This window comes from Neomonachus schauinslandi, chromosome 4 (assembly GCF_002201575.2).
Source record: "Neomonachus schauinslandi chromosome 4, ASM220157v2, whole genome shotgun sequence".
NCBI classification, from domain to species: Eukaryota; Metazoa; Chordata; class Mammalia; order Carnivora; family Phocidae; genus Neomonachus; species Neomonachus schauinslandi.
Genome location: NC_058406.1, coordinates 123,265,315 through 123,289,799, shown reverse-complemented (window position 1 = coordinate 123,289,799; position 24,485 = coordinate 123,265,315). Strand labels below are relative to the sequence as shown.

Here is a 24,485-nt window from a genome sequence, read left to right as displayed (position 1 = left end):
AAAAAAAAAAAAAAAAAAAAAACAATAAAGATGAAACAGGTGTCTTTCGTCATTCATATAATAAGCCTGTTTCAATCACACCTGAGTTTATGTTAATGAGGTGAATTTTCGAAAACCCCAAGGTAATATAAGGATAGGGACTGGTTGCCAGGGGAACCAATCTGATTAGATCAGAGGGTTGGAACTTTCAGTCCCACCTACACACCCACCCCCCACCTCTGGGGAAGGGAACGGGGCTGGAGTTCAAATAAATTCTATACAGATTTAATAGAACCACCAATGGCCAATGACTTCATCAACCATACCTACATAATGAAGCCTCCATAGAAAACCAAAAGGACAGGATTCAGAGAGTTTCCATATTGGTGAACAAGGAGGTGTGGGGAGAGTGGTGCAGCCCTGACTGAGGGCACCCCTCATCCCTTCCCACATACCATGTTCTACGCATCTCTTCCAACTGGTTGTTCCTGAGTTATATGCCTTTATAATAAACTGGCAATCTAGTAAGTAAACTTTTTTTCTGAATTCTGTGAGCCACCCCGGCAAATTAATCAAACATGAGGAGGGAGTCATGGGAAATTAAGTTATACCTGTTGGTCCAAAGAACAGGTAACAACCTGGCCTTGCAATTGTTGGCTGAAGGGGGTGGGGACAACAGTTCTATAGAACTGAGCTCTGAATCGGTGGGATCTCCAGATAGGCAGTGTCAGGATTGAGTTAAACTGTAAGACACCCAGCTGGTGTCTCAGAATTGCTTGGTGTGCTGAAAAACTACCACACATTTATGACCAGAGTACAAAATTGTTCAGAGTATTGCATGTAAAGGAAAGCAACGGTTTTTTCCTTCACAACTACATGAATATGATTCCACAGGTACTGGCTTCCTTTTAAAATAAAAACAACCGACCATACCAATTCATTATCTAACAGCCACACCATACATCAATAGCTCAAAATGGTAAAAATGCTCCTAAAATTTACATTATCACTAATTTTTTGCTGGAAATCACGCAGATCAGAAAATATAACAAAAAGCAGCAATCATTTCTCCAACAGTTTTGCATGATCTGAGCCACACTTCCAATCTACTTTTCACTTCTCACTTTTCTACAGTGCATTCCACCCGTACATTTTAGAACTTTTGCAAATTAAGTTAGAAGTACTTGTTCACCTCAATTCATCTCTCGTGAATGGCTGTGTGGAACTCTAAATTTAAGTACAACTGAATTACTGTTCTCTGATTAGTGTAGAATAATTCTTGGATTCATGGCAAAGCCAGGCTAAATGACACTGTAAAGAAACCCTTTGTTTTCAAATAAATCAGTGGTTGGCTTTAGATAATGCTATAAAGAATCTTATTCATGGAGTGTACCCTAGTTAAAATTGTAGAAGTTGAGAACAACAACAAAACTTCCATCTCTATTAAAATAATAATCTTTATTTAAAGCTGTTTTTTTCTATGTGGATTTAATAGAATCATAGAATTTTAAAGGTAGAAGGAAATTTGAGTAATTTATAATCCAAGAAAATCAAGTGCCTTGCTAAGGATCCCTTAATAAGTTAGTGGCAGATCTAACACTATAACTTGGGCTTTCTAAATTCCCTAGACAAGGCTATTAAGTATTATAGAATATTATCGATAGGTTATTATCAGCCAACATTTATCACATTCCTACTTTGTGCCCTTTACTATGCCAAGCATTTTTACACCCATCATCACTTTTCTAAGTTAGCTCATAAGATTTTTAAAACACTTAACAAAACTCTTACATTCACTACTTTAGACATTTAGTGTTGCCAACAGAGAATATTGCCACATGATCTAAATGGAAAGAGGAAATTCAATTACTGCAATAACTACACTACTTAAGAGGATGTGCTCCAACGACACACTTCGCTCTCAGAAATTTCCCTCTCGGAGGTAGATAAAGATTTAGAAAACTTACGAACTCATGTCTGTGTACTGGCTTCTTTGCCAAGGACCTATAAAGACTTCTGTAGCTACCTACCCTCCTCCTTCACCCACTTCTATACTGTTTCCGTATCACATTCTTTTTCATTCTTCTGTAGCTACTCTTTGTTTGTTCTCCAATCTATGCTTTCTCCTAAACTGCTGTTGCCTCTGATAATCCAAAAATCTGGATAATCTAGAAACGATGTAGAATTTTTCCTCTACATTCTGGCCCACACCCATTTTTTTCTTAAAGATTTTATTTATTTATTTGAGAGAGACAGAGAGTGGGAACAAACAGGAAGGGGAAGAGGAAGAGGGAGAAGCAGGATCCCTGCTGAGCAAGGAGCCCGATGTGGGACTCGATCTCAGGACCCTGAGATCATGACCTGAGCCCAAGGCAACCACTTAACCAACTCAGCTACCCAGGCATCCCTGGCCCACACCCTGTATTTACCTAGGCCAAAAGGCCTTCCAAAATGGTCACTGTAAGATGACAGGATTCATTAAATCAGAGATCATTCTAACTACAGTTTAAAAAAAAAAAAAACCACACTAAAATGTGGGTATTTGCTTTTGTATAATCTCAAAACAACAGTCTATTTTTAAAGTGCATTATAATTATAATTTCTATATATGCTACAGGGCAAAGTAAAATTATATTGTCTTCACAAACACATGGTACTAAAATGTCCAAGTATTTTTAGCTGAGGAAAAGAATTTACTGGTATTCATATACTGATCTATTTTAAATTGCCTCTATTAACTGAATTTCACATGGCCTTTCTACCACTGCAAATTTTGAAATGTGGATTTTATAGAATTTGTGTAGGTCTACATCAAATAATGGGACCACTGAAAATGAAAAATAAGGGGTGCCTGGGTGGCTCAGTTAAGTGGCTGCCTTTGGCTTGGGTCCTGAGATCAAGCCCCAAGTCCTGAGATCTACTACTCCCTCTGTCCCACCCCCTGCTCGTGCTCTCTCTCTCAAATAAAATAAAATCTTTTAAAAAAAGAGAGAAAATGCAAAATAAAATTCAACTACTCACCAATTCTGGTTAGTGTAAAGATGTGGTGCTATTTGTCACATTTTTTAGAGCTGTCACCTCCACCACATGTTAGCAAGTAAACTCATACCTCCTAACAGGTAGTTGATCAAATATGAGTGTTGATTCAGGGGCACCTGGGTGGCTCAGTTGTTAAGCGTCTGCCTTCCGCTCAAGTCATGATCTCAGGGTCCTGGGATCGAGCCCTGTGTCGGGCTCCCTGAGCCGGGGGAAGCCTGCTTCTCCCTCTCCCACTCCCCCTGCTTGTGTTCCCTCTCTGGTTGTGTCTCTCTGTCAAATAAATAAATAAAATCTTTAAAAAAAACCAAGAGCGTTGATTCATTTGAGATGACATGAGTGTCAATACTGTTTGAAAAAACTATTTTAGTGCCCTTTATTAACAAATCCTATCACATAGACACAAAAGAATCATGGACCTGAGAAAATATCACTGAACTTAAGTTACATTTAAATTTTAATATTAAAAAGTAATGAAAGTAAATAATTTTTAATTTTAATTTTGTTTAAATAGCCCACTAAACATTATAAGTTCACATTTGTGTCTTTTATCTTGATAGTAAGTTTTTATATTTATAATAAAATGAAACGTTAAAATAATGCCTTAAAAGTATTATTAAGAGGAGTATCTAAGCAGAAGATCAATAAGGAAGGAGAAGACATGAACAACACTATAAACCAATAAGACCTAATAGATATTTATAGAACAGTCCTACCAACAGGAGCAAAATGCACAATCTTCTCATGTACACATGAAACATTCTCTAGGAAAGCCCACATATTAGGCCATAAGAAGGCCTCACTAAATTTAAAGAGACAGAAATCATACAAAATATGTTCTCAGACAACAATGGATTGAAATTAGAAAGAGAGGAAATTCAGCAAATTCACAAATATGTGGAAATTAAACAACACATCCTTACAAGGGGTCAAAGAAGAAATCACAAGGGAAAAAAAAAAAAGAAATCACAAGGGAAATTAGGAAACACTTTCAGATAAATGAAAATGAAAACACAACAAACCAAGCCTTCTAGAATTCAGCTAATATAGTGTTTGGAAGGAATTGTGTAACTGTGAATGCCTACTTTAAAAGAGGAAGATCTAAAAATCAACAGCTTAACCTCCCACCTTAAGAGACTAGAAAAAGAAGAGCAAGGTAAACCCAAAGCAAGCAAAAGGAAGGAAGTCATAATGATTAGAGTAGAAATCAATGAAACAGTGAATTGCAAAACAATAGAGAAAACGAAAAGTTGGTTCTTTGAAAACTGATTAACAAGGTTGGCAAGCCTTTAGCCATACTGATCAAGAAGAAAGAAGACTCATCACTAAAATAAGGAATGAATGGGAACATCACTAAAAATCTCACAGAAGTAAAAAGGATTTTAAGGGAATGCTATGAACAGTTGTACATGAACAAATTAGATGACCTAGATGAAATGGACAAATTTGTAGAAGGAAAAAACTACCAAACTAAAGAAATAGAAACTATCTAAATAGATATGTAACAAGAAATTGAATTAGTAATCAAAATTTCCCACAAATAAAAGCCAAGGTCCAGCTAAAGAAAAATTAATATTAATCTTTCATAAAATCTCACCCCTCTCAAGAAAAAGAAGAGGAAGGAATTCATTCAGGGAGGCCAGTATTACCCTGACACCAAAACCAAATAAAGATATCACAAGAAAATTATAGATCAATATAGGTGCAAAAATCCTTAACAAAGTACCAGCAAACCAAATCCAGCAACATATAAAAAGGATTTATACCATGACCAAATGTGATTTATTCCAGGAATGTAAAGTTGGATTAACATCTGAATACCAATCAAATGTAATATACTGTATTAACAAAATAAAGGACAGAAACTACACAATCATCTCAATAGAGACAGAAAAGGCACTTAAAAAATCTAACACTCTAATAATAAAATCATAGCAAATTAAGAAGAAAATTTCCTCAAGCTAATAAAGGGCATCTACAAAAAACCCACAGCTAACATCACATATAATGATGAAAGACTAAATGCTCTTTCCCTGTTATCAGGAAGAAGACAAGGATATCGGCTCTCTTCACCTCCATTCAACATTGTAGTGGAGGTTGTAGCCAGAGCAATTAGGAAAGAAAAAATTATAAAAGGCATTTGGATTGATAAGGAAGAAGTAAAACTATCTCTATGTGCAGATAATATGATCTTGTATATAGAAAATCCTAATGAATCCACCAAAAAACTACTCAAACTAATATGTAAATTCAGCAAGATTAAAAATACAAGGTCAGGGATGCCTGGGTGGCTCAGTCGGTTAAGCGGCTGCCTTCGGCTCAGGTCATGATCTCAGGGTCCTGGGATCAAGTCCCACATCGGGCTCCTTGCTCAGCAGGGAGCCTGCTTCTCCCTCTGCCTGCAGCTCCCCCTGCTCGTACTCTCGCTCACTCTCCCCCATGCTCTCTCTCTCTCTAGCAAATAAATAAAATCTTAAAAAAAAAAAAATACAAGGTCAATATTTAAAAATCATGGGGCACCTTGGTGGCTCAGTTGGTTAAACAGCTGCCTTCAGCTCAGGTCATGATCCCAGGGTCCTGGGACTGAGCCCAGAGTTGGGCTCCCTGCTCAGCGGGAAGAGGAATTGCTCAGCGGGAAGCCTGCTTCTCCCTCTCCCACTCCCCCTGCTTGTGTTCCATCTCTCGCTGTGTCTCTCTCTGTCAAATAAATAAAATCTTTAAAAAAATAAAAATCAATTGTACTGGGTGCCTTGGTGGCACAGTCAGTTAAGCGTCTGCCTTCAGCCCAAGGCATGATCCCAGGGTCCTGGGATCAAGTCCTGCGTCAGGCTCCTTGCTCAGCAGGGAGTCTGCTTGTCTCTCTCCCTCTGCCTCTCCCCCTGCTTGTGCTCTCTCTCACTCTCTCTTTCTCTGTCAAATAAATAAAATCTTTAAGATTTTATATATAGAGAGAGAGAACACAAGCAGGGGGAGCAGCAGAGGGAGAGGGAGAAGCAGGCTGCCCACTGAGCAGGGAGCCCGATGAGGGCTCAATTCCAGAACCCTGGGGTCATGACCTGAGCTGAAGGCAGACGCTTAACTGACTGAGCCACCCAGGCACCCCATAAATAAAATCTTTAAAAAAAAAAAAAAAACCAATTGTACTAATAAAACATTATGTCAATTATACCTCAGTAAAAAAAAATCACTTGTATTTCTCTATAGTAGCAATGAGCAAACATAAAATGAATTAAGAAAACAATTCCATTTACAACAGTATCAAAAAGAATAAAATATTTAGGAATAAATTTTGACAAAAGAAGCACAAGACTTACACTGAGAACTATAAAACATTGTTGAAAAACTAGAAAAGATCTTAGTAAATAGAAAAACAACTCATGTTCATGGATCTGAACACAAAATATCATTAAGATGGCAATATTCTCCAAATCGATCTACAGATTCAATGCAATCCCTATCAAAATCCCAGTTGCCATTTTTTCATAAATTGACAAGCAGATTCTAAGATTCGTATGGAAATGCAATAGCCCCCAAATAGTCAGTGCAATCTTGAAAAAGAACAAACTTGGAGGACTCACACTTCCTGATTTTAGAACTTACTACAAAGCCACGCTAAGCTAATTAAGACAGTGTAGCACTGGTATTAGAATAAAAATGAGAGGGCGCCTGGGTGGCTGAGTCATTAAGCGTCTGCCTTCAGCTCAGGTCATGGTCCCAGGGTCCTGGGATCGAGTCCCACGTCGGGCTCTTTGCTCAGCGGGAAGCCTGCTTCTCCCTCTCCCACTCCCCCTGCTTGTGTTCCTTCTCTCGCTGTGTCTCTGTCAAATAAATAAAATCTTTAAAAAAAAAAAAAGAATAAAAATGAGAGTGCAGAAATATACCTTTACATTTGTGGTCAGTTGATTTTTTACATGGATGCCAAGATAATTCAATGGGGAAAGTATATAAAGATTTAAAAAATTTTTTAAAGTATTAAGTGTAACAGATTCCAGAGTATGTTGAGGATGGGTTTATTCTGTCCTCTTCATTCACTATCTGTGACCTTTTATTTCCTTTTAAAATTTTCTAATCACTTGAATTTCCTCAATATCTTTCTTACCATCTTTGCCCAGAACATAAATACGTTAGATAATGGAATAATATGAATGAGACATAAAATGTTCTTTCATTCTTACTTGGTTAAACAGGAGCTCATCCCAGTAACTGCCAAGACACATGATATACCTACATTAGCTAACATCCATCAAAGATCATCATCATGATAGACTGTACCTGCTGATGGCTTTATCTCCAGATTTATATAAGTGGTGCTAAGTATCATCTTCAAGTGATTTTAGACAAGAGCATGACAACAGCATTTGTTAGAGTTGGCAAAGTTCACTGGGCATTGGTTGCTAATAGTACAAGTTTAATACCTCTGCAGATACTAACATAAGACATTCAAACCCTATATATTCAGAATTTAACCCATTCAGTAATTAAATTTAGAATTTTAAGCCCTTTTCTATTAAGCAAGAAATATGTGATATTTAAAACATTTTCAGTCAGCTTTCTTCTTGAAGTCTGGCACCAGTTACTAAATTAAAACAATGTAATCTCAGAATAATAAGGTAAAACTGAAAAGCCAGTCCTCAAACTCATTTAACCACTACCTCAACAACAGATGGTAATCTGAGTTATCTGTAAATCAATTCTGCCAGTTCTTTCAGATGAGGGGTTTAAGCCGAGTCAGCCTTTACCCACTCCTCAAAGGCATAGGAGACCCCCTAATAAATCCAGGTAGAAATGTTCAGATCAGCTCTGCCCTGTGTTGCCTGCATACAGCTCCCTTCAAAACCTCACTGAGCCCCAATTTGCTCATCTGTAAAATAAAACTACTCACCTACTCCCCAGAGTTATTCTGAACATTTAGTAAAATAATGTCTTGGGTGCCTGGGTGGCTCAACTGGTTAAGCGTCAGACTCTTGATTTCAGCTCAGGTCATGATCTCAGGGTCCTGGGATAGGGCCATGTGCTGTCCAGCTCTGCTCAGCACGGAGTCTGCTTGTCTCCCTCTCCCTTTGCCCCTCCCTCTGCTTGCACGCAATCACTCTCTCTCTCAAATAAATAAATAAATCTTTATAAAATAATAATGTCTTAAAGTACCTAGTATGTGATAGATACTCAACAAATATTAGTTCTCTTTTTTTTTTAAGATTTTATTTATTTATTTGACAGAGGGAGGGGAGAGCATATGCAGGGGAAGGGGCAGAGGCAGAGTGAGAAGCAGACTCCCTGTGGAGCAGGGAACCCAACGCGGGACTCGATCCCAGGACCCTGGGATCATGACCTGAGCCGAAGGCAGATGCTTAACCCACTGAGCCACCCAGGCGCCCCTCAACAAATATTAGTTCATTTCTCTTTGCTCTCTACAAAGTAAAATACAGGTCACAAATGACAAAAACTACAAAAGTCCAGATGAAAGAAACTATTTGGCTTAGTGTGTATTAAAAAGGGCAGTATTATTTAATATTAAAGGAAACCAACCTTTATTTTCTACAAGTTTCAAACTAATATACTCTTAAGTAGGTAAATTATAACCATGATGATAAGATACAAGATACCATGGGGGGGAAAAATCAACTAACTTTGCATTAATTATGTTGTTACTGTCTGGCAGTTTTATTAGGAAACAACTGAGTATCCAGTTGGCAGAATATTGCAGACAATTTCAGTTAAATGATTCATCAAATAAGCCAACAAGAACTTAAGGCTTGGCTGTATTTGCAGTATTAGAATTTCTTAAGAGAAGGCTTCATACTGGGGCACCTGGGTGGCTCAGTCGTTAAGCAGCTGCCTTCGGCTCAGGTCATGATCCCAGGGTCCTGGGATTGAGCCCCGCATCAGGCTCCCTGCTCCACGGGAAGTCTGCTTCTCCCTCTCCCACTCCCCCTGCTTGTGTTCCTGCTCTCACTATCTCTATCAAGTAAATAAATAAAATCTTTAAAAAAAAAAAAAAAAAAAGAGAAGGCTTCATACTGAATCTTAAGACACCGCACTTGAGAAAACAGAAGGGAACAGGTCAAGATTCCCACAAAATACTGCTAGTCCTTTGAGACTAGACTACACAAGGATTCTTTTAAAAAGATTTAAAACAACAACTTTTGAGAGAGAGAGAGAAATCAAAAAACAGACTCTTAACTACAGAGGTGGTTACCAGAAGGAAGGTGGGTGGAGGGTGGGTTAAATAGGTGATGGGAACTAAAGAGTACACGTGTCATGACAAGCAGTGAGTAATGTATAAAATTGCTGAATCACTATATTGTACACCTGAAACGAATATAACACTGTATGCTAACTGGAATTAAAATAAAACTTTAAAAAAATAAATAAAATATATAAAATCATGTTATTGGAAAAAATAAAACAACTTTCTTAAAGACATATGGAAAAGGGAAAATAGAAAAGGACAGATTTATTTTCTATAAGTCAGGAAACCAATAGACATGATTTTTAAAATGATTTTTACAATGGGTTACATATTGATATGGTTCAAACCAAGAAAATATAAAAAAGACATAGTGAAAAGTCTGCTTTCCACCCGTGTCCCTACCCACCCAGCTCTCGCCACCCAATGCCAAATAGATAAACACTGTTAATTTCTTAGTAGCCTTGGGGTGCCTGGGTGGCTCAGTCGTTAAGCGTCTGCCTTCGGCTCAGGTCATGATCCTAGGGTCCTGGGATTGAGCCCATCATCGGGCTCCCTGCTCAGCGGGAAGTCTGCTTCTCCCTCTCCCACTCCCCCTGCTTGTGTTCCCGCTCTCACTATCTCTGTCAAATAAATAAAATCTTAAAAAAAAAAAAATTCTTAGTAGCCTTCCAGAGTCTCTCTATGCTTAGACAAGCAAAGCAAAAATATATCCTTTTTCTTTCCTTATTTTTCTACACAAAAGTAGCAATTTATCAATACCATTCTGCATCCCAAAGGCAAATTTTTAAAAAATATTTTATTTATTTGTCAGTGAGAGAGAGAGACAGCGAGCACAAGCAGGGGGAGCAGCAGGCAGAAGGAGAAGCAGGGAGCCCGATGTGGAAATGGATCCCAGGACCCTGGGATCATGACCTGAGCTGAAGGCAGACACCTAACCGACTGAGCCATCCAGGCATCCCCCCAAAGGCAAATTTTTAATCCTAAATATCCAATGAAAGCAACAAATAAATTCAATAGGACAGGGACTTTTGTTCATACATGAGTGGACCTTTAAAAGGCGAAACATAAATGATGTTAATGTCAGTGGGAAGCAGAAATCAAGGAAATCTAAAGGAGGAAACAAAACTCAAGGAGAAAAGGTAGCTTAGTCTTATAAATCTCTTTAAAAATGTTCTCTGCTAAGACATTTGAGTGTCTTATCTTTCATTAATTAAAAAGAAATCACTCCCTTACAGACAAAAAAACTTTAACCAAATATTCATGAGAAGAGAGAGTAGGGGTAACAGGAGATCAATCAGAAAAGAGAGCTATTTATGTCAGAATGGATTAAATACCAACTATGTACACAAAGAACTACAAAAATAAGAACAATTTTTTAAAATTATGGCAAAGTCTTAATTTCTAAATGTTTACTAATCCTGTTCAAATAAGTACATGATATAGAACTTTCATGCTTAAGCCAGCATCAATTTTAGCATCATGTTGTTTGAAAGCTGAATAAAAATGTCTTTTCAAAACCTTTTTCATTAATATTTATGAAAAAAATAGGCCTTTACTCTCAGTGTAGCTTAAGCAGCTATTGTCTTGGTGTGAAGCTCCTCAAACCGTCTGGCCAAAGCACCTTTACAGGTGAGCTATGTTGACATGAAGCCAGCTACCTGGGCCTGACTTGAGAGAGTCTCCAGGGGCAACCTAACATTCTTGCAACCAGTATTGCTTCTTCTCTGACTCCTAAGGATGAAAGGCTGATCTATGCTTCTCACTAATGTCTATCTCTGCTGATGAAAATCTGAAAGGAAAGGGTTTGGAATCTTGACATACCACTTCTCAAAGATTACTAACCTTTAATCTAAAATAGCCTTCTTAGTCTTCAACTTACTTAAAACCAAAGAGATTGCTTTAAACCAGATATCTAGAACTAGATGTATTTTCTGGAGGGAAGAGTCAGCTTATCTAAAACAGTCTATTCAATCCATAACATAGCTAACATCTTCAATGGGGAAAAAGTAGCACAAAACAATGCTACTGCAATAACATGAACTCCCCCCCCCCATTATAAACAGTTTTAAATTGTATTACACATGCCAATGCTTAAGGAAAACCAGCTTATTTACAGAAGAGGAGGGGGGTGGAGACTTCTGTGGAAATTTTGAAAGGAATTACTGGGTATTCTCAAGGGCTTTGAAGGTTGAAACCACTCTTCTTTATAATGTCTACCTTGCCTCCCAAACTAAAAGCTTTCCTTTCCCTCATTAAAGGCTTGTTCTTAACTGTATCACCATGATTAGTACCTTTTTGCTCAAGACCAAAATGAAGAGAGTGGGATGGAGAAAGAACAGAAATTTCCTTAAAGCAAAAGCTGTAAGAAAAGGAAAAAAGAAAAAGGTCAAAAGGCTACTAAACTTTCAGAAAGGGGGAAAGGCAGCAAGGGGACATAGGAGGAACGTGTGGGAGATAGCTCTGGACATGCTCAGTGGGTGGAGAGATGCTCGCCTGGACAGGTGCCGTCTGGAAAGACTGGTGGAGTTAGTATGCAACTAGGGAGTTGTATGCATGAAATTATACTAAGCCACTAACTCTGAGACAGGCTCTAATAGAATGGGATCACAAGGAACTTCAAGGTCATCTACTCCTACCACTGGTGGGAGCTTTGTTAAACCAAGGACTCCAAACCATGTGTTTATCATTAGGAGACTGTTTCAAAACATCTAAAGTTCAGCTCTTCTCATTTTTAACTGAATTTAACACTTTTCCTTGGATCAAATCCATTACTTCTGCTTCTCCTGCAGTGATCACAATCACATGTGGGTATTCCATCGTCTCTCTTCTTAAACATCTTGTATTTTGGATGTGCTTAAAATACAAGTATTGACTGACCTCCATTAGAAGGATTTATGCTGATCTGGATGGATTTATCAGTCCACCCATTACCCTCACCTCATCCCCTTGATGAGCACTAGTATAAATTTCCATGAATGTTACCCAGGTTTAGGGTATGGCTGGTGGCCAGGAAACTGTAAAACAACTGGTTCAAACATGCATAGAATCCATGACGTTGGTTGGCTACATAAACATGATTCTCTAGCCAACAAAGCAAGCCTGTATAAGAGAAATTTTTTAAATGGCATTGAAAATATGGATACACACAGAAGTTTAGAAAGATGTACTCTAAAATACTAATAGCGATTATTAATGGATGGTAGATTTATTGGTGATTCTTAGTTTCTTTTTCTTTAAATTTTTCTTGGAAAAAAGTGTATTACTTTGGTGATTTAAATATATTTTAAAAGACACAAAAGAGAGAACATAGAAGTAATGGAGCTAGAAAATGGATAAGTTATTAGCTATGAAGTGGAACACTATGTAGCTGTCAAAATTTATGTAGATCTACAGATGTACACAATAAAGTGTTAAACAAGAAACAAAAGAACAAATTGGGTAGAATGATTCCCATTTAAAAAAAACTCAATGTACACAGGATGCCTGGGTGGCTCAGTTGGTTAAGCATCTGCATCCAGCTCAGGTCATGATCCCAGAGTCCTGGGATCGAGTCCCACATCTGGCTCCTTGCTCAGCAGGGAGCCTGCTTCTCCCTCTGCCTGCTGCTCCCCGCTGCTTGTGCTCACACACACTCTCTCTCTGACAAATAAACAAAATCTTTAAAAACAATACAAAACCTCAACATACATTTATAGATATACAAATTTATATAAACATGAGGAAAAGTCTATAAGGATATAAAAATTGAGAGTGGTTATCTTTGTGGGTAAGATTAGAGTGGAGAGGACTCATTTTTTTACTTAACATATTTCTCAGTTGCTTGAATTTAAGGGCATGCATACCTTTGTAATTAAAAATAACATTTAGGGGGCGCCTGGGTGACTCAGTCGTTAGGCGTCTGCCTTCGGCTCAGGTCATGATCCCAGGGTCCTGGGATCGAGCCCCGCATCGGGCTCCCTGCTCCGCGGGAAGCCTGCTTCTCCCTCTCCCACTCCCCCTGCTTGTGTTCCCTCTCTCGCTGTGTCTCTCTCTGTCAAATAAATAAATAAAATTTTAAAAAAAATTTAGAAAATATGAGACAATAATAAAATTAAAATGGGGAAAGAGATGATGTATAGTGTTTTCTTGGGAAACTAAGGATATGATTCTTATATTCTTTCTTGGCTAGTCATATATATAACATGCATGTGTATTAGATTATATAGGCTATACACTTGGTCCTATATGTATGCTTGTCTGCATATATGCACACTGAGTTGGAAACCAGATCATTTTAAGTTAACTTTAATCTATTTTTATTTTAAAAACAGTGAGGTAAATAATTAGAGTAATAAAGGTCCTTCTCATTTTTTAACTCAAGCAATTAGTCAAGTCCTAGTGAAGCCTCACTGTACCTGAGGACATTTCATCCAGCTGTCTGTGGAATGTCTAGTCCATCAACGAGTCCAATTTTGTGTATGAATGAATATATTACATATGAAGTCTATTTTACCTATAGGAAAAAAAAAAGTTTGGTATTGACTGGCATAGCAAATATATCAGGACCCTGAATGGAAGCACTTAACCTGAATCATATTCATTATTATATGCAATGTAATTACAAATGTTATTTATTTAAAATCACAAAACAGTAAAAGGAGTAACATTATCTCAACACTATAGACATTCTCCAAAAAATGTATGCCTTTAAAAAAGTAAAAATCCAGGCCTTTATTCAACCAAAAGCCTGTCAGATCATTCCTATTCTCAAGTTAAGAGCCACAAAACCAGCCCTCTACGTTTTAATTATCTGCAAACTCATATGGTGGCCTGAAGCAACAGCTAACTAGAACGACCCCTCCACACTTGGTGCTACAAAGGAGCTCTGCCTGCCAATATCACACACCGGTAGATGTTTTTAATCCTTGCCAGACATTCTTTGATCCCATGTAGGTTTTCCCTGTATTTATGGCCCCACTGGGGGAGGCCAGTACTCTGCACAAATCCACCATGAGAATTCACTAAATATCTCTTACTTCACCCACACATCTCCTGTCTTCCCTCTTACATAGTATCAATCTCTTACCTTACAACAATTCCCTTCACCCTCCTTTCACTCACTCCCATCCCCACCCTAGGAAAACAGATTTTGGTTTTGAATAATAGAAGAAATAGTGGCTACAAGGAGATGGACCAAGACAGGTATTCAGGACCTGTGGGAAAGAGGAGAGGCCCTGGGAAACTAGACAAGGGCAAGGATATTGTACACTGCCCCAATTCCCTTTGAAAATCCCCTGGCTCAGCTTCAGAGAGGTAATAAAATTTTACTTATCGATGCTCTGACTCAGCCCTCCACATTTGATTTCCACGTCGTCTTCCTCAGCAATGACAATTAACTCAAAGTTAGTACTGAGTTAAAATTACTTTGACTTGAACTTCAAGATGTGGAATCAGCACCTCTTAGATTTACTTTTCTCCATGAAATAGAAAGGAAAAAAAAAAAAAAGTGAAACGAGAACAAAGATGCCACCATAAGGAATGGAATAGGTAAAGGAAAACAGAAGCCTTGAATCCCTTAAAATAACATGGGAGCTGTTTCTGTCAGGAATAACATGTTACATAATTTGAGTTTCATGAATCAGCAGTTTAGTCAGTAATTTACATGAATTAAAAAGAGAGAGAGAAAATATGAGGATTGGAAAAGGTAAAGTGGTTTCTGACACAAGACAGTTTTCAAAAGTATTTTATTCCACCCCCACACAGAAGAATGTTGACAGGCAGATGACTCAGTCTGGCTTCATTAAGAGCTTCTTACCACCTAATATCCCTCATGGGAAAGGCCACCCTATCTCTCTTTTTTCCATGATACCCTTCTCAATTCCTCCCTGCAGGTAATGGCCATGGTTTCCCCCCTAATTGTAGGTTAACTCTCTGCAGGTCACATACTTTAGGAAACAGAGATTATACTAGAAGGATATAAATAGTTGAGGGGGTTTTTTGTTTTTTTTTTTAAAGACCCTTTAGGGGTGCCTGGGTGGCTCAGTTGTTAAGCGTCTGCCTTTGGCTCAGGTCATGATCCCAGGGTCCTGGGATCGAGTCCCGCATCGAGACCCGCATCGGGCTCCCTGCTCCACGGGAAGCCTGCTTCTCCCTCTCCCACTCCCCCTGCTTGTGTTCCCTCTCTCGCTGTGTCTCTCTGTCAAATAAATAAATAAAATCTTTTTAAAAATAAATAAATAAATAAAAATAAAAGACCCTTTAGGGGCACCTGGCTGGCTCGGTCAGAAAGCGTGTGACTCTTGATCTTGGGGTCGTGAGTTCCAGGCCCCTGCTGGGTGTAGAGATTGCCTAAATAAATAAAACTTTTTAAAAAGAGACCCTTTATACTAATGTACTTAAAACATTTCAAAGAACACAGTAGTAGTAGTGTCAGATGCTTCAAAAAAAACTTGACAATACCTATGATCATTGTGTTTGAACCTGATCATAAATCTAAGCAGCTTAATTGAGTTCGCTGACACTGAAAACCTACAGTGATTTGTAGTCCTTAAAAATGAACTTCAATGAGCGGGGAGAGATAAGGAGGGTGTCGACACAAACAATGAAACCATATGTCTAATCTAAACTATCTTCAAATCAGAGGAAAAAAGAAAGATGTTTGAGAAGAGAACAAAATAACCAGCCTACTGCTTTTTTCAAAAACCAGAGTTGACAAATCCTAAGAAATGAGTCCAAAGGGCATTCTCATCTCTTCTGTCGAAAAGATGTTTATTATGTCAGATACTGTTTGAAATAACTGAGAGACATTGGTATAGGCCCAGAAATCTCTTAGGCATAAATCAATTACAGTATTTGAGAATCATAATGTTTGGAAAGAGCAAGAAATCTGAAGTCATTTGGAATCATTCATTCCACAATGTTTATTACTGGCTGGCACATGCCAGGCACTGTCCACACACCTGCTCTCTATTCAAGCTCTCTCTCCCACCAGCTGTACAATCCTGGCTAAAACATTTTACATTTCTATGCCTCAGTTTCCTCATCTGTAAAAACAGGAATAAAAAATGGCTGCCAACTTCACAAATATATCTGGAAGCACTCTGTAAACCATGAAAGCGTTAGTCGTCATTTCGCTTAACTGAATTCATGAACGCCACTGTTTGTTGTACCGTAAGTTATATCAGAGGAAAAGCGAGCCTTCCTGCTTCCAGGAGACACCTCATAATCCTATTAAATAAGGCTCAGAGTCTCATTTAATCATCTCTCTGCAAACTTAAATGGGAGATAGAGAAAGCTAGAAAGAGAAAGCTAGTATGACATGCAGATTTTGACATCAAATTGATAATCACCATAATGACAAGAACCATGATTCACCATTTTGGGTCTCTTCCAATCTGACCATCAGGCCAAGGACTCATTTGAAGAGGGTACTTTATTTTGGAAAAATATTCTCTCTCTATGTCTGCAAATCACAAAATGGACACCTACCAGGTTGATCTATCAACTCAACGTTACTAACAGCAAATGGCAGTAAAATTACAAAGCATTATTTATGTTGACGTGTACAAGCAAAACCAGTCTATTTTATAGTACATTTCACTAAACTATGGTTTCATCAACTGTCAAACAGATTAGGAACAAAGCTCCTTTTAAAAACAAAATTAGGCTCCATGTAGTGGCAGTTGAAAAAGGGGGAAGTTCTGGTCTCTCCAGAGTTAGCTAATGATGGGCATTATGGTGGATAAGAACGACTGTCTTACAGATGATGCTAGGGATCAGGCGGAGATCTGCAAGGAAGAGGTCTCATTCCCATAGCTCCAGACTCCCTTCCCCCAGGGAGTGAAGGGGTGGCGGCTTGTCTTACAGGAGTGGTAGCCAAGTGCGCCAGAAGGCACACCCAGTCCTAAAATATGCCTGAAACTTCCTCTAATGTTTCTAGCTCTTGCAATGACATTTGGGGAACTTAAGTGTACACAGCCTCTTCACTGCTGGAACCGCTATAATTTAATATTTTGCGCTAACAATTTGAATTAATATTTATAAAACACTAAGAAGGAGCCCAAGCACGTGGTAAGAACCATTTGAGTGTTTATTAAATAAATAAGTCACTTCCCAGATTGCTTGGGTAAATCCTCAACCTAGAGACAAAGTAGAGAATCAAAACACACAACAGTCTAATAGTCTTAAATAAAGATTTGGGAACTATAGTGCTCTATATCTATTTCTGCAGCTCAAGTGTACCTGCAGCTCAAGCATATAATCTCTTGCGGAGGACCAAAATTCTACTCACGGTTCAGAAATCACTGTGCAAAATTAAATGAGGAAAGAGTTTAAGTCTCAAGAGATAAATTCTTTCTATCTTCCCAACCAACCACCACTAAAAATGACAAATCTAAAAATCTCAAAGCATTCTAGATGGTACATATCAACACTAAAGCTGTGGGAATCAATAGAGCCAAATTCACTTTAAAAGAGACGGAAAGGGTTTAAATCACAGAGAACCTAAGGTTAGTAACCCATTAGCCTCAGATTTCAGTCCGCTGGCAACAGATTAATGATTCCCGTGCCCTCCACTCCCGGGGCCTCCTCCATCCCCAATCCTCGCAGGTGACCCGCGCCCTCTTTTGACCTCAGGTGGGGGTCTCCTACCCCCCCAGTTCCCGGCTCCTCTAAGCTGGGAAGCTGCGCACTGGGTTAACAATGTCCGTCCACCGACACGGCTCGAGCGTTTAGGAATCAAAAAGCAGAATCTGAATTCACCTCAAGGAAACACAGACCACAAACTCTTAGAGTCGGGGGCGGGGTGGGGGTATTGCTTCTCCCCTTCCACCAACTCGGAGGTTTTCGGGCTGAGGGGTCAGGGGAGCTGCCAAAAGACCCAGGAAAGTCACGTTTGCTCCGAGAAGAGGCAGCAGTCAAGGCCCGGGCACCGCTCGCCCCGCCCCGTCTCACCCACCCGGGGCCTCCGACTGCGGCCCGGACGCGCACGGACCCTGCGGCCGGCCCACCCGCCTCGGGTCCCTGCCAACCCCGCACCTACCCCGCTCCACGGTGCTGCCTCCTGGCGCAGCGGGCGCGGAGCCGAGCGCACTCGCGTTTCCTCCTTCCCCGCAGGGCCGCCGGGCGCCGCCGCTTCCTCCTTGACGCGTCACGGCGGCCGGCGGCTCCTCCCGCAGTGTGCCGGGCGGTCCGGGAGAGCGGGGCGGCCGGCAGCGCGGCGGGAGGGCGCCCGCGCCGAAGCTGGGGCTGCCGGCGCCGGGCTGGAGCCGCGGGCTGGGCGGCCCCTGCTCAGGCGCGCCGCCGCCCCGCCGCGGAAATCTCTTCCTCGTGGACCCCGGCGAAAGCCCGGCCACAGCGCGCGGTCTGCCTCCAGCTTCGCCGCGTGCGCAAAGTTCAGGGGACACCGGTGGATCCTGTCTAGAGGCTCGGGCTCCTCGGTGTTTCTCGGCTGCTCAGCGGGCAGTGACTGCTGCCCTGGGGCCCAAGAGCCGCGTGGGCCAACGCGCCCGGCCGCCCGGCGGAGACGACCCTGACGTGCCCAGCGAGCAGGACCGCTGGACAGCCGGGGGAGTAAGAGTCACCCCACGAATGGCCTGGTGGGCCTGTGGCTGGGTGTAAATTGGAAACTCAGGGAAGTGAAATAAGTATCCTAATAATTTCGGGGAACAACTATGCTTCATTTAGTGTTATTTGAAGTTTTCTACTTTTTTTCCATCAGCAACGTTTTGGCTTTTGTGTTTATAGAGAGTTCAGAAATTGGCAGATTCTGGGTACAGAGAAATTTCCTTTCCACACATTTTCCAAGTCCACTTTATTTATTTATTATTTATTTATTTGCATTCCCATTAATCTCCAAGCCAGCTGAGGTCACACTTTACAGTTTCTTATTACTCTTTCTTATTCTTTAAATATAGAAGTTGCATTTTATTTGTCTCCCTTTTTTCCAGTTAAAGAGAGGTAAAGAAGATGAATGGAAAACTAAAAATGACATGATTCAGTGCTCGTGGTATAAAGTGGTTAGCATTTGGAAACAGAGCAGGGTTGCGTTTGCCCCACAACACTACTGTAGTTTAAGTTTTATCAGATATCACTTGAAGATAGATTCAAACAACTATATAAAGATTACCATATCTATATCATGTTTTTGATTTTGAGGCAATGATCTATACTTCAGATCATATGATTCCAGAGACTATGTCATAAATCTATGAACAAATAAACTTTCAAAGGTAATTAGAGGAGCCAGCATTTATGTGTGGCTTCCCTAAACTCAGGGTACATTTCCTTATGTTTTAAAATAATATTCAAAAATTTAACCCACAGGTAAAGGTGAGAATATTCATTTGTAATGTCAGTTAACACAGTATGGCCTCCTTCTTAAAGAAAATGAATTGTGAATCCAATATTTTTATACTTCAAAACAATAATCCTGCAGAACTTTCTAAACAACGATTTTCAGTGGCATTCGGAAATAGATGTAAAATACAGTAGATACAAATCAACACACTGCCATGGTCCTTTGTCTGTTTCCATTGTGATCCACACAATGAGGCACAGAGAAGCTACAGAATTTCCTCCCTTGTACCAAAATCAACAAACGATCAGTGTATCTCTTAATTAAAACCATATTCACCATGCTGAAAAATTTCTCAGACAAAAGGAAATTTTGTGTCAATAAACTCCAAATATAATGACATCATTCTCGCTGTAGAGATACATACCTGGCTATGACATTTCAACTTTTCCTTTCCTCTCTCCTTCCCTCCCTCACTTCCTTCCTTCTTTCCTTTCTTCCCTCCCTCCCTCCCTCACTCTCTCCTTCTTTCCTTCCTTCCTTCTTTCCTTCCTTTTTTTCTCCTTAAAAAACAAACATCTGAGAGTCATTACATTTCCAGAATGTCTTCCTGCTGTGAAGCGCGCGCGCACACACACACACACACACACACACACACGCATACACACCACCTCCCACAAAATTTTAAGACAAGAAGGTGGGTGAGCCACATTCAACTGATAAGAAGTTGTGTATTTTGCATTTATAATCTGAGAGCTGCAATTTCCTAGCTTAATTTCTCAGAATACTAGAGGTTGTAAATATATTCACAAGCTTAATATTAAAGGGCTTTTTCACTTAAAATTAATTTTATTTTATTTTTTTAAGATTTTATTTCTTTATTTGACAGAGAGAGACACAGCAAGAGAGGGAACACAAGCAGGGTAAGTGGGAGAGGGAGAAGTAGGCTTCCCGCTGAGCAGGGAGCCTGATGCGGGGCTCGATCCCAGGACCCCGGGATCATGACCTGAGCCAAAGGCAGATGCTTAACGACTGAACCACCCAGGCGCCCCAACTTAAAATTAATTTTAAAGGCACACTTTAAGGCTGATTACTTTGATTAATCATATTCATCTATAGAAATAGATCATATCTCCATGTTCCATTATGTTTCCAATTTCTTTGAGTTTATACTGTAAAAGAAAAGTTGTTGAATGTTCAGCTAAATGTCTAGCTGATATTTATGCTTTTATAAAAGGTTTCATATAAATAAAATTTTAAAATGAGAAAAGTTTTTTATTTAGTCCATGGGTTCCAAAATTTTGTTTGGAAATATGACTCTATTCATGCACATAGGGCAAATATTTTGTTCATCTATTTTATTTATAATGTATAGATAATGAGCATAAGCTTTGGAATTGGACAGACTCAGGTTTAAGTTCTGGCTCTGCCACTTTCTACTTTGGGCAAATTATTTTACGTCTCTGAGCATTGGTTTCATCAGTAACATAGGATAATAGTACTTTTCTCTCCTCAGTGAAACAGAGATAATAATAGTGCTTATCTTATGAAATTGCTTGGAGGATCAAATGAACTTAGTAGAATGCCTGGAACATAATATCAATTGATTGCTATTGTCATCATTATGATTAGCTCTAACACAGATATAAAAACGCCAATATTTTATATTCCTTTTGTACTAGTATGAAGAATGGTCAAATTTGAGAGTTTGGGGAGAGTTTTTGAAGAAGTCCTAAATGTAACAGGAAAACAATCATAAAAAAAATTCTAAGATACAGTTATGTTCAGAACTTTAGAAAATTGGACTGGTGATACTGTAAACTATTGACCCGAATATTAAAAATAAAAACAAACAACTACCTAACAAGAGAATACAGTATTTTTTTAGGTAATATATTCCAATGAGATGAGTGCTTGGTTTTCACCTACTCTTCAAAATGGAAAACCTTTTCCCTAAATTGGTGCCTGATAAGGAACCATCATGACTTTTTATATCTTAATAAAGTCCTCTATTATTTGTAGTTCTTTCATTGTAACTTTGGAAGAGTTGAGGAGCATAATATAAGAAATATCACTTCCCGATAATATAAGAAATATCACTTCCCGTAGGGAGGAAATTTGATAAAATGACAGCTATGGGACATGAATGGCTTCTATTCATAAGTCAGCTGGTAACAGAAGTGAGAGCCAGCATTCATTAGAATATTTGTCTTATAGCAGTTAAATCAGCAAGACTAGACAATAGTGCTACCAACCACATGATTACAAAAGCACAGACGTTTTTGATTCATATTATTTGTATTGCTTTCATAGTACCTTTTCCTTCATTCTACTACAAACTCATCTCCTTAAGTGGGTCAGATATCATAAGTTGTTGCTATAGTTTCCAGCTATGTTTATCCTTCAGTATACCAATCGTAGCATCCCACAACTTCAAAAAAAGAAAACCATTTTTCTTGGGAGGGTAGTTTAAGGATAGTCCAAGCCATGAATTGGCTCAGGAAATAGTTAACCCGAAAAGCCTACAGTAAAATAGGTAAGAAGATGAGAATTAAAGTGATTCATTTATTGAATTTTCTGAGCAAAACAATTTAGTATAACACAAAGCCACCCAAGGGATAGTTAGAAAAACTCAGACACTCATGGGAATTGATGAATATTGACACCGGTTTAAACCACCTTGGCACAGAGCCAAAATAACTTGTTTCCTTCATTTAGAAAATGGTTGAGACTATACTCATTTTGTGTGTTGGGGATGGGAATGACCCAATGCTCAACATCTTTGTTGGCCAAATTAGCCAAGTTCAGACTCAAAACTGAAGTGCCTGAAGTTCAAGTGTGTTTCGTAACAAAGTGAAAACCATTTTAAAGCAAGACCACATTAGGGTCAAATATAAGATCCTTTAGATCACAGGACTTTTTCACTTTCTATATGAGACTCCTGAGAAAAACCAAGGGGAAGTGTTCAGAGATCAGAACCCTTACATTGCTGGCACAACTTTTGATAAAAAGGTGCTAGAAATTACTTTAAATCTTGCTAAGACCATTAATTATCTGAAGTAAAACTATTATCCTTCCCTAATTAGGAAATTAAGGAAACCTCATTGTCTTCCAATCTAGTTATTATAAGTATCAAGAACAAAATACAAATCGCTCTTTTTTCTTTCTCACTTTTTTTTCCTGTCTCTTGTTTGGATAGTCTGTTACATACATAAATTACATCTGTTAATAGTTGATAATAACTTACTTACATAAGTTGGGTCAGCAGTTACTGTGTTCCTCAGAGAACCTTATTAGGCCTTTGAGCTCAAACCTACTAGGTGGACTTTGAAGATAACAATTATTTTAGTTGCTTATCAGTAGGAAATAATAGCTTTTCTTAAACACTATTCATTTGGTGACTCAGTTACTTACTGTTAATTACGTACAATGAATGATTGAACCCATTTCAAATGCAAAGTCTTAATAGCCTCTGGCTTAAAAACGTGTGTTGCTGTTATTTCTGCAACTGATTCTCTAAGGCATCTGTGTCTGCCTCAACCAGAGTGTCAAAGACTTAAATAGACTTTAAGGGATTGTAACTTTTCATATAGCGGAAGACCCTTAAATTCTCTAGGTTTTCTAGAATAAACAACCCCAGTTCTTTTAACTTTTTCTCACACCTCTTTTTTTTTTTTAATGTTTTATGACTCTCATATGAATTCTTTCCAAATTCTCCACATTCTTCTTTAGATGAGATGGCCAGTATGAGACATGGAACTCTAGAAAGGATCAGGTAAGTCCTTAGTACAGTGAGAGCATTCTCTTACAGCTCTTCAATTCACACTCCTATATAGCTACTTAGAATCACTCTCACATTTAAAATTACGTTTCATCATTATCAGATTTTAAAATCTGAACTCGAAATGCTTGTTTAGCCTACTTATGTTTTCTTGCATTATATTTAAGAGGTTGTTTTGATTATCCCTATACCTATTTTATCAAAACTGTACTTTTCCTGAGTGATTTTAAATTTCATCATATTTGTTAAGTCAAAAAAATCCAAGGTGGAGGGTGTACATCCTAAGGGTACTCAAGACAATCTAATACAGTTCACAAAGAAAATACTCCAATGTCTATTTGTTTTATTCAAAAAGAAAAAAGTTAGGGGTGCATTGGGCTCCCTGTTCAGCTCCCTGCTTCCCCTCTCTTCCCCACTCATGCTCTCTGTTGCTTTCTCTGTCTCTCTCTCTCAAATAAATAAATAAAATCTTTAAAAAAATAAATAGAAAAAAGTTAAATTTTCTTATTTAACATACATATTGACACTGGGCTTGCTCAAACAGTCCTTTGTCAGGCAGTCATTCATGTGCTCTGTGAGGTTCCCTGAGAAGGATGGGCTTCCCCCTTGCAGGGAAGCTCTCCTTTATCCAACATCAGTGTACTGCAGGTTTGTGTAGCATAGGAGGTCATTGATGTGGTTAATTCTGTACAAACAAATCCTTTCAATAGAATCTATATAATACTTTGTACTGAGATGGAGAGTCATCATGGAAACTCTTTATCTTCTACTGAAGGATTCAAGATACTCAGTGTTAAAATCATTGCTCCTGCATACACATTACCTGGTCTGACCATAGTTCAGCCACGCCAGCCATGTAGTCCTGGGCAAATTATTAACATCTCTGAGGTTTTGTTTCCTCATCTGTAAATTGGAGAGCATAGTTGTATCTACTGCATCGGGTTGTTCTGAGGATGAGGTAGGCTAATATATAAAAATCTACCACCAAAATAAGCACTACATAAGCACTGGTTATTATTATTACTTAAGAGAATAAATATCAGAATGAAGATGTATTTTCCTCTGACAAAAATACCAGGGATCCAGATTTCCTTACCTTTTCTGTGAGTAGTATTTTCCTTTTAAGCTAAAGTTTTAACGTGAGAGAGTAACTCCATCTGCCCTCTCCTTTAAGAGTATATGTGTTTTGAAAGAAACATGTTGGAGAAAATATTTGAAAATTATGT

At 38.8% G+C, this 24,485-nt stretch overlaps 1 protein-coding gene across 2 annotated transcripts in view; it reads right to left on the bottom strand.

Annotated features, from left to right (window-relative positions):
• Positions 1-18,280, bottom strand: part of LOC110579077 (serine/threonine-protein kinase Sgk3) — a 137,634-nt gene extending 119,354 nt beyond the window's left edge. The window contains exon 1 of one of the 2 annotated variants that reach the window (XM_021688617.2): positions 18,225-18,280. The gene's annotated coding sequence lies outside the window, so the exon portion shown is untranslated. The remainder of the gene's footprint in view (positions 1-18,224) is intronic. The other variant, XM_021688621.2, reaches the window with a different exon arrangement.
• Positions 18,281-24,485: the final 6,205 nt, after the last annotated feature.